General features: G+C 40.7%; 2 long non-coding RNA genes across 3 annotated transcripts in view; both read left to right on the forward strand.

The window, feature by feature from the left end:
* Positions 1-442: 442 nt before the first annotated feature.
* Positions 443-19,125, forward strand: part of LOC133490329 (uncharacterized) — a 46,413-nt gene continuing 27,730 nt past the window's right edge. The window contains exons 1-2 of one of the 2 annotated variants that reach the window (XR_009792167.1): positions 443-819; positions 2,161-2,233. This is a non-coding gene — a long non-coding RNA (uncharacterized LOC133490329). Of the gene's footprint in view, positions 820-1,676; positions 1,882-2,160; positions 2,234-19,125 lie in introns of those variants that run through there. The other variant, XR_009792168.1, reaches the window with a different exon arrangement.
* LOC133465153 (uncharacterized) lies at positions 13,085-18,813 on the forward strand. The gene is made up of 2 exons (XR_009784555.1): positions 13,085-13,908; positions 16,929-18,813. It is a non-coding gene; the product is annotated as an uncharacterized LOC133465153 (long non-coding RNA).

Genomic DNA, 19,125 nt, shown 5'->3' on the forward strand with positions numbered 1-19,125 from the left:
TTTTTAGCACTCCTCAACTTTCCCAGTCTTTTTTGGAATGTGTTGCAGGCATCAACTTCAAAATGAGATAATATTTGCGAAAAAAAAAAAAAAAAAAAAAAAAACATTAGTTTGAATGATAAATATATTGCCTTTGTAATGTAGGCAAACAAATATAGATTGATTTGGAAGGATTTGCAAATCATTGTATTCTGTTTTAATTTACGCTTTACACAACGTCCCAGCTTCATTGAAATTTTCCATAATCTATTTATTATATTTTTGTCAAGTATTTAACTTTGCTGATCGCATTTAACCGCAGATATTGCGCGAGTGGAGATAGTATTCTGCCTCCATAATGTGGAAGCAGCCTTTTTTAGAGCGGCATTGGCATCCACACTGAAGGGGGCGTAACAGAGCACACAGGTTCGGTCGGTGCCATTCGTCTCATTCTTCTTCTCTGCCTAGCCAATGAGCCTGTTCTTTGATTTTGTGGGACTAAAGTGGACTGTGGACTGTATAGCTCATAAAGGTGCGGAAAGAATACAAAACATCCGGACAGCTTCTCATCTTTTTGTCTGAAAAGTATTTGATGTAGACTGTGCTGGGGGGGTGACAAAGTTACTCCAGTTTGTGGAAAGATAATTCATTTTGAAAAGCTGGACTGATCAAGGAAGACTTTTGTTGCTGGCATTAACTCATTCACTGCCATCGATGACTTTAGAAGTCAAATGGCCATGTCAACTGGGAGGGCTGTCAGTGAATGAGTTGAATCGCTATTTAACCGGATCGACTTTTGATGCTCAAGGAAGAAAATAAGGACTTCATCTGTAAGGAAAGGTAAACCAGAAAAAATGTTTTAAATTCAACCTAAAATGAGATCATACTATGAAACAAATAATCAAAACATTGAATTAAAAATTTGATTTTGAACTTCAATATGTTTTTGTAATTCTTTTGTTGAATGATAGCAAAAGTTTAAAATATAAATGTAATATTTCAGTATAGGCCTAAAATAAAATTCATTTCTTGCACACTTTGTAATTTAATAAGTAGCCTTTTAAATTACTAAGAAATTGCAATTTCTAATACACTCTCTCAAAAAATGACATTCTTTATGGCTAAATACGTATGTAAAAGGCACACTTTAAAATGGCTTTTTCTCTTGTCGCTCCTCGATGCAGTGGCGTTTTTTTCAGTTTGGCCCGACTCCAATCGAGGGGGTGGGGGGCAGAATTTAAATTTTGACTGAGTATTACGGTAACATCCTATCCATTTTGTCACCGGGGGATGGGGGAGGCGTCCAGATCGAAAATGTTGACATACGAGTTTGGTTACATTATATCCATTTTGTCAACGGGGCAAGCTCAATGTTAGAGGGAACTGCCCCCCCCCCCCCCCCCCCCCACTAGAACTGCCACTATCTTGATGACCCCCCAAAAATTGTGTGTGTGGGGGGGGGTGGAATTGTGATATCTGAATTGAGTGTAGGCCTGTTGATTGGTGGTTGTGACATCAGCAAGCGATGGAAGAGTAAAGGAACAAAGGAACATTTGAGATGAAAGCGCAAAGGGACATATAAGCATGAACGTTGGCTCAAGTCAGGGAGTCTGAGTGTGGAGTGCTTGGATGTGAGTTGTTGCCGATAGCAGCTCTTAGAGGAATGTGCGTTCTGTTATGCAGTGACTGAAAATACATCCACCGCTGTGCCATACTTAAACATATACGAGGGCATTATAGTATGTTGTTGTTGTCTAATGTCTAATATTACATTTATTTCAATTTTTTTTATGATGCCCTGTGATTGATTGGCTGGCGACCAGTTCAGGGTGTACCCCACCTCTCGTCCAAAGTCAGCTGGGATAGGCTCCAGCACACCTGCGACCCGAGTGACGATAAATGGTATGGATGGATTGCCTCATGATGCTGCCTACTTCACCTTAAATTACCTCCATCCTCAATTGAACAGATCAGGCAATTCCACCCTGAAGTGAAATTACTAATGAATGTAATGTATTCAATATGTTATTCACTTTTTTATGTATAGGGAAAAACTGAAAAAATGGCATAGGCCATTGCTTTAAGAGGGTATCAATCTTTTCTGTCGTAGTAATTATGCACTCAATTTGTTTCTCTCAACATACATGCAACCCTGTGACAAAAACCTTTTTAACCATCTAGAGGAAGAGAAAAAAAGTGAGCCACATGACTCAGCAGAAATGACATCTTCAAGCTGACCAGAGGTCGACCTAAGGTAAGTTTTGTTTTGTTTGTTTCCCAATTTTGTCAGCCATATCATCGTGTCACTCAAACCAACTCAACCCTGTTACTCATGTTATCAGAAAAAGACATGTTAATAAAATACAAAAGTTTTAATTATTATTTCGCTAAGTTTGTTTTTGCCCAATTAGCAGAGCAGCTAGTATAGTTAGCATGTCTGCTTGAGCAAAAACTCTTAACATTGGCATTAAATATAAACCCTGTTACTCTCAGTAGAGTACAGTGATGCTGGAATTAAATTAGAATTTAAAAAAAATATGTTTTTATTTGATTGTAAAGGATTTATTCATAAAATATGTTTTTCAGGTGCCTTAGCAGGTTTGCACTAAACACAGCAAAATATGTGCATGAAAAATAAAATAGTTCATATAAAGTGTACTACTGTTGATGGTTGAGCTGGACAAATCAAACCGTATGATGGGTTATTACCTGTTTTTCTTGAAAACGTAACAAAAATGTTATTCTGCAGTCACAATGTAAACAAGTAAAAAGTGCAGTGAGATATGATCTGAGTCAAAGAATGGCATAAAAGTACGGTATAAATGTAATATCTGATTTTAAGCAATAGAACACCTGGGTATACATACTCATGACACTACTTAAAGGAGGAAAAAATGCTTTTTTTTTAAGGTTAAGGATGAATCAAATGAGTGCTAATATGATTGCGCTCTTCCAGCAAAGGCCAGTTGACTGAATGCACGTCATCTTGACTGTTAATCATTTCAACGAGAAAATGAAACCATTCAAAGTCGGGCTGGAAACTTAACGTGTGAAAATTCCATGCGTCCGTCCACTTTGTACAGCACGTCTCCTCATAAAGGTCATGGCTGAGCTGGAGCCTGCCCCGGCTGACTTTGGGCGAGAGGCCATGTGCACCCTGGACTGGTCTAATAGACAACCAACCATTCACACCTACGGACAATTTGAGGCGCGTTTGTAAATTCAATCCGACGCCCTAACTCGACTGCGAGAGAGCGAGTGTGCCGAGAGGCAGAGCGTGCGCTTTCTTTGACTGTACCAACATTTTGTTGTCAAATCCATTCAAATCTACGACCGTACCTGCATACGAGGTTTCTGGGTTATGAATGGCGCCCAATCAAGTGGTTTGCGCAGCGGTGTAAACTGAGGACCCCGCTGTACAACTTGTCACATGAAAGCAAAGCCAAGTATTTGTCAATCATTTATACAATATTTTGTTGTAATGATTAGTAGCACATTGTCTTGTGTCGGCCTAATAACCAACAGGTGTTCACAAATTCCACATCTAATCTGACGAAAAAAACGAATCAAAAACATACAGGTATCTTTTGTCTCTTTAGCTAATTTAAAACTTGGTCGTTTTGGTTTGTTTTGTTTTGTTCAGTCCTGATTTTCCTGTCAGAATTTCGCTTGCAGCAAAGGTGTGTCCTGTGATATGTTTTTTCTTCACACTATGAGCACTTTGCAAGTTAATCAAAGAAGGATACTACTTTTGTGTGCGAAGATGGGTTTTATATTTGTTTAGTTTCATTGTGCAAAGTGATCCAAAAGATTATTGTATATTTTGCACTTGGCAGTAAAAAATGTATTTTTGCATTTAAACATGTATACTGTAAGTACATTTCAAAGTGCATACTTTTTTACATTTACTAAACTAACGGAGTTGAATTAGTAATTGGGCTTTAACCAGAGTCTTACCCAAGTATCTGTACTTCTGCCACCTCGGCTTGGCGTTAGATTACGGCTCGTTCAGATTTGTACAAATCGAGGTTACGTCGCTGCTGTAGGAATGGAACGCCGTCGTAAACTGAGGAGCCCCCCCCCCTCAATATTTTATGGCCACACGTAACATATTGTGTCAAATATTTGCGATGAATTCATTGCAAAGCCTCAAATGAATGAGATTACTGTACTTAGTTGCATGGACTTGCAGCGCTGGTTAAAAGTGACAGATGTTAAGAAAGGAAGGCTCAAGTGACCAGTCGCTGGCTCGTGATGGGCTCACTGACACGGAAGGTGGGGGGTTGCGGCACAGTTCAGCGAGAGGGGGGAGGGGGGACGAGGTTGGGCGGAAGGTCGGGGAGGTCAAGGCAGGCGGGGGCCCGCCCCTCGTCCGTCATTGGCCGCTCGTCCCGGCCGGCCCTGCGCCGCTTTGAAGCGGCCAGAATTCCACCACGGCCATGGGGATTGTAGCACGTCATTTGAAAGGAAATTTGGCGAGGTGGTCCTAAAAACAGAAGATGGGGGGCGCGCTGGGAAGTCTGGGTTTTGTTGTCCAGGGATGCTCATACGTCACATGACCGGGCCAGGTGATGAGGGCCAGCTGCTATTAGACGCATTCATTTACATTTAGAGCACGGTTTCATTCATTGGAGACCGACAACACTCCCACTCCCTGCACCACACACGGACACAAACGCACACGCACACACTAACCAGTGAATTGATTCTTGAATTGATTGATTCTTATTGTTGTAACCTTCTCAGAGAAAACTATTTTATTGCATTCTGAGGACCCAAAAAAGAAATCCTTAGCTTTTTTCACTTTAATGACATCCCTCATTTGAATAGAGTAAGACTATAGAAACACTTGGATACATATAATAATGATATTTAATTAGGGTTTCATTATAGATCTTAAAGCAGCGGTTTTGCGAAAACATCAGTTCCCACTTAATATTTGACAGTTAAGCCTGGAAGCTTTCCATGAACTTTGTTCAGGTTGTAATGTAATAAAATGCCTCCTAATAGTTTTGCACACTTTCTATATTAATTGTATATATACTGTATATGTGTACTGTATATATACAGTCTTGTAATTTGGTGAGTTCCACTAGGTTTATGATATTTTGTTCTGGTTATATTGTAATTGGGGAAATGGAGAAATAGTACAGTTCAGTTTGGATAGAGGCAGTTTCCTGCTTTTGTAATGTAAATGCAGTTCACAGAAACACTTTTTACTGGTTATAAAATAATCCAAAATAATTGATCACCATAAGTCAACAAATATGAGGGTGTCCTAATAATATTATGTTGCACAGTATTGTATATATGTAAAAAGTCTTAAAGAGACTTATTGTAAGATGTTTATATTTTTTCTAGTTATATCATAATGAAAAGGCTTTGAAATAATTATAAAACACCACATTTATGGTGACCTAATTTGTTGCACAATATTGAATATCGTTAACAAAATCAAATAAACACACTTTTTGTGTGAATCATATGATTCAGGAAGTTACACTATGTTTCTATTTTTCTGAAGTATTTTCCGTTTTTATTTCTGGTTATATCCTAATAAAAAAACAGAGAAATAATTATATACATCACCACAAAACACAAAATTGAATAAATACACAATAGTACACAATAAATCATTAAAACTAGTTGTACGAACAGACTTTTTGTCCAATATGTTGTGATGTTATTGAAGTTGGGCTGATTTTCTTAATGAGAAGTGACTGGTGTGTGTGCGGTCTTGGTTGGAGGGACTCTTCGAAACGGGCCCATACCTCAAGAAGACGAATTCAGCGTCCACAAATTCAAAAAAGTGACACAAACTACGCATTAATGTAAACAAATTTACCTTTACGTGCAAAAAATGTTAAAAGGCGGTCCGTAAGCACAACCTGTGGGGGCATTGAATTAAACTGAAAATTCAACGTATTGCTTCTTTCGGAAAAGAAGAGTCGAATCATTCCTAACGCTCAAGGAAGTGAGGCAATGTCGCAGTATTTGTTGCCAACAATTTCGCCACATATTTCGAAGCATGGACAGCAACAAAATGAGCAGTTGTGAACAACAGCAGAGCATTTTATTGCCGGTATAGTCACCGGCCACTTCATTAGGTACACCTGCGCACACTAATGAGATCCAGTGCTGTACATAAAAAAATATGCTCAGGAAAATGAAATAATAATAACAGTTTTATAACAACCCACTGTTATGGTTTGTGCCAAACTGACACATTTTGAAATTAGTAACAAAGTAATAACTCGAGTCATTTTTCACTATGAAACCTCTGCTTAGTTCATGTCGTGTCATCAGCACATCACCTTGCAACTGCACTTGAGTGAATAATGACTTATAAGTTTTTTATGCGGTTGTTTGTTTGTTTGTTTGTTTGTTTGTTTTGGACAATTTTAAATACTTAAACAATTGCCCTGGTTCCACATTTTGCTGTTGGTGAAAAATAACATAACAGAAGGATAACAATACGTTTATTATTGTGGTTGTGTGGAACTGCACTGTGAGCATCTTCCAACTATTTTGCACCTTTAAAGTGGCTAAATAAGAACAATCCAGTGAGAAAATGTCCTTACTGCTACTTTCAAAGCAACTTCTACTGCGACATTGTCGATCAAAAGTAAGTGTACGACTCTTTTGAATTGGGTGTGAATATTGTCTTGAGTGTTGAAGCTCTCAATGAGGCGTTAGAGGTCGTTTTAAAAAGTGTTGCTATTTATTGACCCCCCCGTGTTCATGTTCTTGTTCTTCTTCTTCTTCTTCTTCTTTTTCTTGTTCTTCTTCTTCCTGCACACAAGCAAGCAGGCAAAGCAGGCATTCCAGGCTTGTTTAAATAAGGCCGTCCTGCCTGCCTGCCCGGGCGCGGGTGGATTCCCCTCTGGCCCTTTGCCCTTCGACCCTGAGTGCATTCCGTATGTAAAGTGAGGAATTCCTCTGAAGTTCATTTAATGGGCCTGAGTTTTTTTTTTTTTCTCTCTCTTGGACTCGGCTCATGCGCTATAGTTGAAGTGGAAAGGGGGAGGAGGAGGAGTGAATGTATGTATGCACCGTGTGGAGGGAAAGGAAGACGTCGACTGTGAGTTGCGGACGAGGCCTCTTGTTCTTGATCACGTGCACTGCATGCACACTAGGAAATGATCAATAAGTAATCAATGCGCTCATCAATAAGTGAACACGGGAGCGTTTCAGGGTCACCGTTCGCTCACTGGCAGCACTTCGGTTTGCTTTATGTATTTTACTCGTAAAAAAACGACAGCAAGGTGCTAATATCTCTATATAGTGTGTTTATGCAAATATGATGTATCTAGATGGTAGAGAGTCAACTAGAAGCTCTAAAATGTGTCTACAAATGGTTTATTTTCTATTTTCAGTGACAAAAGCGTGCAGATATGCAAGCGTTTCCCCATGAGTGATGATGGCTGTCAATCAATTTGTTTAAAGAAAAAGTACAAATGAACTATTTCGTATAATCAAATAGTAAATCCCAAAGACTCGACTTGTGCACTTCTTACTTTTTTAGGACCTTTCAGACTGAAATAATAATAGTGTATTGACCGAGGTTGTTATTTAAAGTGACGGTTTCCATGTAACAATTATGTTCAGTAAAAAGGAAGCTTTTAACTTTGGCAAAAGGGCCCCAAAGTCTTGATTATGACTCTTATTGTCCTTTGCAGCAGGTAGAAAGCCATTGAGAAGCGATTTTCGTTTGCAAGTCAGTGAATTGTACAAAATATTGTGTTAGTGTAGCATACCGCTCAAGTGCATAAACTATATCATGACTACATGAACAATGAAGTGAAAGAGATGATGAAGTCCGTTTTGGAAATAATGTTCTTCTACGGGATCCTACTTAAAGCTGTTTTAAAAAATGAAGTGTTCATCTGCTCAAAAAAAAACAAAAACAAAAAACGAATCTTCCATTTTCTGTGATCTTTATCTACTGTATACACACTCAAAAGACACGGACGGGATCACCTGCACAGTTTAATGAGATCCAATACAAGGGCTATATTCAGAATTCTGCTTTACACGTGTCATAATTCTATCAATACATTATCAGTAGTGTGTAAAATTGTTGTCTAGTTAAATGAAAGCGTCACAATATTAGAAACGGTAGTTATTCACATAAATGAAGTTCTAATAGCTCTTCAAAGCAGATTGTTGTCTTTGTGCGCTCCTGTGAATTGTTTTTAGTTGCAGTTATTACCCAGCATTCATTGTGTGTTCAAGACAAAAGGATTCTCAGGCAACGAATTGGATTTGGATTCATGACGAGTCAGTCCTGACAACAAAATATACGTATATATGCCCACAGCCCACAATATTAGGTTAACGTCTAATTCAAAAATTCTGCATTCACCATGACAGTAACGCCAAGTTTATCCAAGTACTGATGGCTATTTCTATTGTTTTGAGTACTTTGTGGGGGGAAATACAGTATTACCCCGCAAGAGTCAGTCCAACAACAACAGCAAAATGTATAGAGTACACCCACAGACGGGGGGGGCATTTCTAGAGCCCCTGGGGGCGAGGGCAAGAAGCGCCCTGCCCCCACCTCATCGCCACTCCCCCCCCCCAAAAAAACAACTAAAGCCAAAACCCAGATGATGGATAAACAAAGATATCTTTTATCAAATAATTGACATGTACAATAACAAATAACCAACTCTAAAAGTAAACATAAAACTTTGGCGTTTATTTAGTTAGCTTGCTTTGATACGTTCATGCCAGTAAAGAATTGAACTCGTAGCATTTTGGACAGACCAATCTGACAGCGGAGTTTAAGGTTGCGATCATTCCATAACAAATGCGTTATTCTGCTAATAGGAGCAATTGCATCATGACTAATGACATATACCTGCACTGTGTGAACAAATTCAAACGGCTATATCGTGTTATGTCTCAGCTAGTTTCTTTTAACTAATGTTAGCCAATAATAGGCAGTAAACTTTTCTGGTGCTTGGTGGGACTGTGACAAATTGGCCTCAGATACATATTCACATTTTGACCACGATCTTGTTTCTTTCTGTTCATCCTCCTCTTGTTTTGATTCTCTCTGCGTGCCCTGACTGATGACTTAGTTTGACTTTGTTGTACTTTATGTGGTCGTATTCCAACAAGTCTGCTCGTAAGCGATACACGTTGTTGTCGTTGCGGTGCTTTGTCATTGATGCGAGACGATCTCGGCCATCTCTGGAAAGCAACTTCAGCTCAGGCCCCGAGGCAACAAAATCTTAGGTGCGCTGAGCTGTAGCCAAAATTCTGCCTTTACAAAAATAATCATGCTTGCAATGAAAAAAAAATGATTAGCATTGTCGTTTGTCGGGATGTAGAACTGGACTGCATTTGGACTGCTTCCTCGGGTGAAATATTACCCAGCATGCATCTTGAGCCGAATTTGTCCTAAAAATAGTCAACAAACTCTCTCTGTAAATCCACCATTGCAAACTACAACTAGTATCACTATTAACTTAGTACCCAAGGAGAAGTACATAATATTGTCTTCATAAAGACAGAATTATGGATACTGTGAGTGACAGTACATCACAAGATAGTATCATGATAACGAAAGATTTGACAAATGGGAGGAAAAGAATATCTACGTTGCATGAACGGGCAAACAAGCGTAGGTGAAGTATTGATATTAAAAATAACGATTACTATGCTGCAGGAATCGGAATATACTGTCTGCAACAGTATAGTAGGGAAGGGGCAAAATATTGATATTGTAATGTATCATAGCATCATTATCTCTTGTGTTCTAGTATCAATACACCAGCAATAAATGCCAAAAGTGATATCGATTTCATGCAGCGCGTGTCCATCAAACTCACGTTTGTGGTCGTTGTTTTTTTTGTTTTGTTTGTTTTTTATAAGAATGTTCTTTCCACTTATGCTTGTTGCTGTGTGAAGAAAGAAGGTGTTTTCCCCTGCAGTATGCTTGTCATTGACCTAATTATTGATCATTCTGCCTTCATAAATCAAATAATGCTCACTTTAGTTATTGTGATTTGCTGGTCAGTGCAGGTACACGATACTGAGTGATTTGGATTACCTTATTTAGGGTCATTTTCTTAGAAACAGCTCTCAGCGCAGTTGCACACATACCGGAGCGTCATTCTCTTCATAAAGGTTTACATTTGGGCTCTCATTAGATCGTGCGGTAGTACCTAATGTTGTGGGGTTGTTTTCAGCCAGGTAAAATGGAGGCTGAAGAAAGATGGATGCCGGGGTGGCGGCTGGCCGTCCTTGCTGTTGGGAGCTTCAAGAGTTGCTATGTACTGTTGGAGACGCAGTTTAAAAAAAAAAAAAAAAAAAAAAAAAGGCGTGCCACCCACACAGCTGGAATGTCATGCATGCAATCCATAGAGTCTGTTTCAAGGGGGAGAGGAGGAGGAGGAGGAGGAGGAAGAAGGGTGGGGGAGGTGGAGTCCAGCCACTGCTCCTTCATGAGAAAGGACAAGAAACCTCCCACGGCCACCCGAAACTTCACCATTGAGCTTCTTCCAAATTATCAATGACGATCCATCACACTGCTGTGGCCTGATGGGGGAGTTTGGGGGTGAGGTGGAGGCCGTCCGTGTGTGTCTAAATATGCCTATGTGTGTGTGTGTGTGTGTGTGGGTGGGTGGTGGTGGGCATGGGGGAAGGGAAGAAAGAGGTCAAAGTGCAGAGGAAGAAAGGAGGTACATTTTGGGAGGATGGGAGCTGCTGCGTGGGGGGGAAGCAAAAAAAAAAAAAAAAAGAAGTGCAACAATAAGTGGTATCTTTTAAAAGTCTTTTCTCACCCAGGCCCACGTGACACCTCACGCACACACACACACACACACACACACACACAGGCAGCCATACTACTACTACTACTACCACTGCATGCATGGTTGTTAAAGACCCCCCCGACCCCCCTTACATCCATCCCCTTAGGCTCATTTTAAACAGAAACATTTTCCAAAACATGAAAGTGATTTTTTTCCCCTCCCCTTTTCTTTCTTTCTTTCTTTCTTTCTTTCTTTCAAATCATCTGCTTGAGTCATAAAAACAAGGTTATTTCCTGACAAAACTTCTCTTTTTCAAAAGGGAGAACCACAGGAAACACTTTTTCAATTTATCTCTCTTTTTCCATCACAATTATTCGAAATATCTCCAGAATAAAAATACACAATCTTAGCCAACAGTTACAAATTAACAACGCATGTAAGGCCTTTTTTGTTTGTTTTTTTTTTTAAAGAAAAATGTAAAATACATTCAAAGTGTATGTGACCACCTTATTAGGTACTAAAATGTATTAGTTCACAAACTGCACACTGAAACAATCCTTTTAAATCCTACTTGTCATTTTCCAAATTTTACAATTATTACTCAGTGATTTTAACTACACGACTGGTTCACATGAGAACATAAAAATCAGTTAAACTAAATTAGAATTCATATGTAAGCAAATTAGCCATAGTGTAGTTATTCTCCCAAAGTTTGTAGCCGAAAAGATACTATTTCCCTTGCATTGTTTCATTAATTGTATTTGATTGTACTCATTATTAAATGCAAATGAGATGAAGTGAGAAAATGTAACATTTTAATTAGCAAAAAAACAAAAACAAAGGGGAAAAGCAGCTGAAGTTCATTTCGAAGCAGTTGAACCATTTTTAATTGAGTTTTATTTAGTTTATCCTTAAAGTCATTAAAACACTTTAAAAATAACGCATGTATTTTTGTTTTTGTTTAGTTATGAAATCAGTTCCAACAATTAATGTGTGCACTTTTTCTGTTGTAATTTTCATTCAGCAAGCTCATTTCATGGCATTTTACATAGTTTTTGTTGTCTCATTTGTTTTAATCATACAATGGCAACACTTTTAAACAGATCATACTCACTTTATGTGCAGAGTTTTGGTTTTTTGGGGATTTTTTTTACAAGCGTGTAAATGAGAATGATGTCCAAATAAGATGAGTTTCCTCCCCTTTTATTCCCATTTGAATCTGTCGTATCGTTCCTCCAGCCGACTGTCGCCCAGCGTGTGTGTTTGTGTGCGCGCCCCGCAGTAATGAATGAGCTAATCAGGCGTTTGGACATTAATTCCCTGCTCGACTGTGCGTCCTGGTGCAGTTTGTGTATTAGCAGCAGGACGCTGTGGACCACCAGCCGTCGCTATCAGAACTTATTATTGGAACTTGAGAGACGCCCAGAGAGAAAGAGGGAGAGCTCGTGGATCGGTGCCTGAAATTAACTCGCGTGTCTTTTGACGCGACACTTTTAGAGGAGGAGGAGAGTCGAACCATCATCACGCCCCGCCTTATAGATTAAATCAATCAATAAATAAATAAATTGTAAAAAAAAAAAAAAAAAATGTAAAAAATGCACCGAGTTGGCTGCACAATCAGATGTGAGTGGACCGAGTGGGGGGTTGGGATAATGCCATTATTTCAGCTCCTCTGGGCCAGGAATGCCAAATTTCACAGGCCGCTTCGCCTCTCTGGGCGTCAATCACACCAAAAAAAAAAGAAAGAAAAAAAAAGAAAAAGGCTGGCCGCGCTTCCATTTTGTGCACCCACCAAGGTGACAAAATGAGCCGCTCGAACGTGACATTTTGTCACCCTGGTGGTGCAGCGGTTCGACTCCACCGTGCGCAATTACGCATTTTTTTAATTTTTATTTTTATTTTTAAATCCAAATCGGTTGTCTTCATCCAGATTTAGTGCAGAAGTCAGCGAGGAGAAGTCATATTTGACGAAATGTCCAGCCTCGCTAACGGCAATTAAGGCCTGATTATAGTATTAATATATTAGCTTCCTCCTTGTTTTAAGCGCCCCCCCCAAAAGAAAAAAAGTGAATAAAATAATCAGGATACCGCGAGGGGAAGGAGGCGGAGCTTGGGTCGGATTTTGTGAATGGGACACAGCTCATCAGGGATTCGCTGCACCGGCCAACGCGTCATCGCGCCCGGCCAATGAGCGGCGCGCAGGGAGCGGGGAGGGCGCTTCGGGCCGGCCAATCCGCGCGGACTAGCGCAGGAGGCAGCCAATGGGCGCGCGGCAATGCAAAAGCGGCGACAGGAGCCTGGGCAGCTTGTGAATGTCAAGTAGTCAAAGATGGAGTCCGGTATGCGCGAGGGCCGTGTGTCTTACGTGTGCGTGGAACACTTTTTCCGCCCGCACCGCCGCAAGAGGAAGAAGAGGAAATTCGTGCGGGATTCGACGCTCGTTTTCGGAAGCTTTTCGGCTCCGTTTTGTGCGGTTATTAACGACGCGGGGACAACGAGTACCGAAGCCATCTAGCCCCCCCTCCCCTTCTTCCCCCCCCCCCCCCCCCCTTCCACGCGGCGTGATTTCGAGGAAAGAGGCTCGCTTTTCCCTTGTCGTTATCGTTTTTCTTGGCCTATGCACGGATTCTCCTGCTGATAGTATTCCGTGGGAAGACGAGAGGTAGAAAAAAGGGGTGGGGGTGCGTGTGTGTGACGAGAGGAGGAGGAGGGGGGTGGGGGGGTCTCTCCACGGTGAGTTGTAGCTTCTTTTTATGCGTAAATCTCGCGCGAAAACTTGATTCCACGCGTGGAGAACAGACCGTGGATGGGTTGCTGGAGTGGTGGGTGGACTTGAAGAGGATAAAGTGCACCTTATTTGGCCACTTAATGGGTATCCGATGATAGGGAGGAGGAGGAGGAGGAGGAGGAGGGAGGAGGGAGGGGTGTCGTGGGGCGGGTGTGGGGTTACATTTTCACGTTGCGGGCGTGTGCGTGCAGCCAAGCCTGTTGTGCAATCGAACAAGTCGTCAGTGTTGCGCCGCGAGCTGGCAGGAAAGAGAGACTCCGGGCGGGCTGGCTGGCGTGGAGGAGGCGCATAGGCCGCGCGCACTCCTTCTCCTTCGCCAGCTTCCTTGTAGACATGGCGGAGAGAGACAGAAAGAGAGAGAGAAAGGGGAAGAAGCAGGTAAACAGCACCGTGCGACCACATGATGTTCTCGTTTTTGGTTTTTTTTGCGTCATACTATGGATTGTGGACGTTGTGTAACAGGCTGCCACGGAAGCCGTTGCGCAAACGCCTCACGTGCACTTTTGAAGGAGGAAAAAATAAAAAGAGAGGCGCTTTTCTCCATTTTTCCAACTTTATTTTCCCACCTTGCTCTAGAGACAACTTGCACACGCGAGAGCTGCAACTTGGGACTTATGTCAGAGTAGTAGTTTGATAGTGAAGGTGTGGAAGGCTTTAATGTGCACCCCCTCCTCTCCTCTTTCCTTTTCTTCCTCTCTTTAACCCCCACCTCCCTCACTCCTCCTCCTCCTCCTCCCCAAATTAGAATGCATGTCATTGCCTGAAGAGAATAGTATGGGCCCACATGCTGGGAAATTCCCATTCTCCCAGGGCAAGAGTATAAGCAACGCTGTTAAATTTAGGAAGTTAATTCAGCACTCCAGCAGCTTTTTGTTAATGTGCCTTTCCCCCCCCCCCCACATCACACACAGGCATGTGCTATTTTTACATTTTCTGTGTTCATCCAATTTCTATGTGTGTGTGTTTTTTTTCTCATTCAAGTTTTTCTGTGCAATGGAGGCTCCATGGTTGTTGACCACTGCCCTTTTTCTGTTGCACTACTGGCCATTGGGGATGAGCAGTGCAATATTAAAAGGGCATTGGTTGATGGACCCACACCACTCTTTGACTTAGAATCTAAAAGAAAAAAAATTGCATGTTTAATACAGGGGTGGGGAACCGTTTTTCCCTATTTCAGTTTAAGTGTTAATGGAAAATATATGCGAAAATAATCGGACAAATGGTTATTACTGCATATTGTGAGCATTTATGGACTTTTTGTACAGTTTTAGTTGACTTTAAAATTGCATGGTTCTCCCAATCAAACTTCACGTGGGTTGTGTTTGGCCCACCAGCCGTATAGGTTGGATCGAGAACTCAACAATGGGTTAATTTGACCCAACAATTTGGTTACTTTGAGAAAATTAAACCAATAAATATGACCTAATCAAAAATAACTCAGCAATCGGGTTACCATATTAGTCAGAAAACCCAATAAATTGTTAAATCTGACCCACCACTTTGGTTACTCTCAGGAGAATAGCCCAGAAATTTGACCTAACACAAAACAACCCAGGAATTGGGTAAATGAAACAACCCAACTGTTTTTAGTATATCAGCGAAAACAGCTTCCAACATGAATTATTAGCATGCATTGCAGTCTGGCGCAATTGCTCCGGTGGATCATTCATGGCTCGGCAGCTGTAGCTTCCCCAACTGTAATCTTTCAGTTAAAAGAACTTCCTACTTAACATTAATATCATGTATGATGGGCTTTTTAAAACGTTGTGTGTTTCTTTTTGAAATTCGTGGCGGTCCCAATTAAAATCTCCGACTGGCCTCATGTGATCAACCAGCTGTAACTTCCACGCCCTTGGTGTATTGGCTGAAATAGCTTACTATATTATTATTATTATTATTATCGTCTTCATATATAAAGAGCATTTTGGAGTTTTTAATCAAGTATTTATTTGCTTTCCGATTGGATGACGGTCCCAAATAAATGCTCCCGACTGGGCACATATGGTCCACTTGCTGTAGCTTCCCCACCCTTGGTGTATTAGCTAAAACCAAGTATTTAAATACCATCCCAGAATTGCAACTAAACCTTTTTAAATGTAGATTGGCAGCAAAAACAATGGCCGCCCCCACCCCCCTACTCTCTGCTCTCTTTCTCTTTATGCTGTTCGTGTGCTGACACATGCTGAGGTCAGCTGCTTTGACAATGTTGCACTACTGTACCATCCATTCTAGCAGTGCAATAGTATTGTCATAGCATTTGGCTTCAGAACTGGCCAGTGGAAGTGGACTGGTTGACTTGACTTGACTTGACTTGACTTGACTTGATGGCTGGTGGCAGGTGGTGGAGCCTCCTGCACTGTTTACTCATCTTTTTTTTGTAACTGACCAAACAATGTGAGTCACCTTTTTTTTTTTTTTTTAAGATGGTGAACATGCCAAAAGTCACTATAAAACCTCCCCCAAGGCAGAACAATCCTAATTTGTACCAAAATGTACGTCTTATTACTGCATACGTCTGGTTTTTGTCACGCATTCTCTCAGAAATTGAGGAAAACATCTTCTGAGTGTTAAAACGGATTATTAAGAAATTCTGGATTCACACGTGTATCCAGATCTGGTCTTGGTTTAAAACAAACAAAATGAAAACGGCCTCCTCAGTGGAAGTAATACAACTACAATGGTGGTTTGCAGACATCCACCAAGGCAAAATTGTTCGCCTTCATAGATAACCACCCCGTGCCTTTGCCTGAATTTCGCCATTGGGGATTAATGTATTGTTCTAAGTACACAAGAATATTTTCTTTTTATGCCCACATAAAAAGTGAAAAAACAATTCCTGTATCTGCATCATGATGGAATGGCTTCTTCCTTGGCCCATTACTCACCCCTCCATAAAGTTTAGTGGGAATTGGTCAAGTTGTGAGGGTAACGTACACACAAAATTAAATCAACCTCTTTAGTGGATCTACTAAAACTAGAACCCACAGAAGCCTAACAATTCAAATTTAAATGCCTGAAAGTTCTCAATTTAAGTAATTTGATTCACAGATTAATTCAACCCAAAAAAAAAAGCCCTCAGAACAACAAAAGAACTGTATCTGCACCTTTTATCCACATCTGCACCAAAATGTAAGGGCTTCTTCCTTTACCCATTCCCCACTGTTGAAAGTTGAGTGGATATTGGAGTAGATTTTGTATTTATTTATTTTTTTCAACCTCATCCAGCTATATTGATAATAGAATGCAAAGAGAACAACCTCCTTGGTGGATGTAGTAAATCTAGAATGGGCATATACCTCTATTTTTTACATCATATTCATAGATTTAAAAAATGTGCTTTTTTTTTAATGGCCACTCAAAGCTGAAAAATACATCCTGTGTCTGCAACCTTTATCCAGGTCTGGCTCCCAAAATGAAATGGCATCTTCCTTGGCCCATTCCTTACCCACTCTACAAAGTTTTGTGGTAACTGGTGAAGCAACATTAGTGAAACTAACAAGAAAGAAACCTCCTTGCATGGTGGAGGTAATAAACCTCGACCAGCACTCCATAGAATTCTACCAAGACCTAAAAAAAAAAAAATTTTTTAAAAACTTGATTTTTGTCATTGTTTTAATGCTTTTTCTCAACTCAGAAATTAATGAAAGTATCGTGTAAACATTAAAATATTCCACATCCACAACTTTTCCATGGGTCCACCTCTTCACAAAGTTTTATGGCTACAAAACGTTAACAAAAGTGATCAAATTGTTGAGTTGAAGTCGTTTTTGGCACGCCATAAAAGTCCAGACCAGAGTTTCAAATTGCAAACCTCATACAGATTATAGACCACCTGCAAAAACTAAAATGTCCTCAATATTCATGGGCTCAGATGAAATCACTGAGAGGTTAAGGAAAAGTGCATGTTAACCAAATAAGTGGCCAAAAAAATGATGCTTTTGCAGGATTTGCACTAGAATGATACTCAAAAGTGCTACATTGATCTCTTCATAAAACTGTGTGACAATCGGAGTAGTTTTTGTATAATTCTGCAAACTCACAATGAAAGTGTATGCACGGGTCCCTTAAATATTAGCAAAAGTGATAAAAACAAATTCCCTTCATTTTTTTTTTTGCCCGGGACTAAAACCCTGCCAAGGCCTAATAATCCTTATTTGGATCAAATGTACCAAATCGGACACATTTTACAGATCCTAAAAGTTGCATAGTCTTGGAATGTCATGCATTTACTGAAAAACGAAGGAAATTGAGCCCAGCAATGTCCCATTTGCACACTTTTCAAGAAGAATGTGGCGTTCCCCAGTATTGGCTTGCTTCAGTGGTTGGGAATCCACACCAAAAAGAAAAGAAACATTTGAAGTAGTTTTTGTGTGGCCTTAACTTACAAAACATTATAAAATTAACCTCCATGGCTGAGGTGAAATTTGTGTTTATCACATTCAACAGTAACATGAGGTTTATTTACACCCACCGCCCTCACCCGTGTGTTGTTGTGTCATCAAACACGGTGACACGGGAGTGGGAGCTTTTGCTCAAAGGAAGAAGTGGAGTGCAGCAGGAGGGTGAGGGTGGGCCTCTCTGTTTTTCAGCATCCTTGTAGTGTATAGCAAGTCTGGGGGGAGCTGGGGGGCGTTAGGGGAGGAATGTAGGCCCCTCGCCCTCCCCCAACCGTCCCTCTTGTCGTCCTTTTCTCTCTCTAAGGTTGTGTTGAGATTAGGTGTCAGTGCTCCCGTTTGTGCCTCATGTTTGAACCCCGAGGGAGACCTCCCGAGCAAAGAGCCTTGTTTGTTTGCACCTTGCTAAAAGACCCTTCCCCCCCCCCCCCCCAAGACCACCGGTGCATATAGCTTAAAAAAATCCAATGTCTTGGTCATGACGCTAACTGACTCATTTACTTGTTTCTGCAATTGCACACCACTATGGTCGGAAAAGTGTTGGCCGAGGGCCCCCCTGAAAAAGAAAGAGAAGCCGCCGCAAGTCACTTGACTGTGTGAAATTCCGCCCCTGTGCAAGAACGTGACTTGTTTGGGCTTGCTTGCAATGCTTGCTGGGAAATCCTGGAATGTGTGGAATGGGGGACGGTGGTGCTTGTGCATCTGCAGTCCACACAAGAGCGCACAGTATCCTGCCATGAGAGCCACACATGGCTGCTAAGAAGCACTTCCAAGTGCAAAAGAGTAACACTAACAACTGTTAAAACGAAAGCTTCATATTTTTTTTTACTTAAATGTGTTTGTACATGTACTTTTGTATTTGTGCTTCATTAAAGCTGAAAAAAACCCACCTATTTTGCCTCTTTAGTGCTTCCAAAGACCTTGGTACTCATAAGTTATCCATCCTATTAAAATATACTGCTCAAAGCCTCGTACTCACTAATATGATATCTTTTGTTCTTTTAATATGGATTAAGTGCCAGGAAGAAATGGCTGCATGTCACTTACATTTTGAAGAATTTAAAAAGCAAAACAAAGTAACTGGTTGGTTAAAAATAATGGGCTTTAAATGATGTAAACCTTTGTATAATGCAAACAACTTTTGTTTTTGTTTGCTTTACAAACTTCCCAAGTCCTGTAAAACACTCCAATGATGATGATT

This window comes from Phyllopteryx taeniolatus, chromosome 15 (assembly GCF_024500385.1).
Source record: "Phyllopteryx taeniolatus isolate TA_2022b chromosome 15, UOR_Ptae_1.2, whole genome shotgun sequence".
NCBI lineage: Eukaryota > Metazoa > Chordata > Actinopteri > Syngnathiformes > Syngnathidae > Phyllopteryx > Phyllopteryx taeniolatus.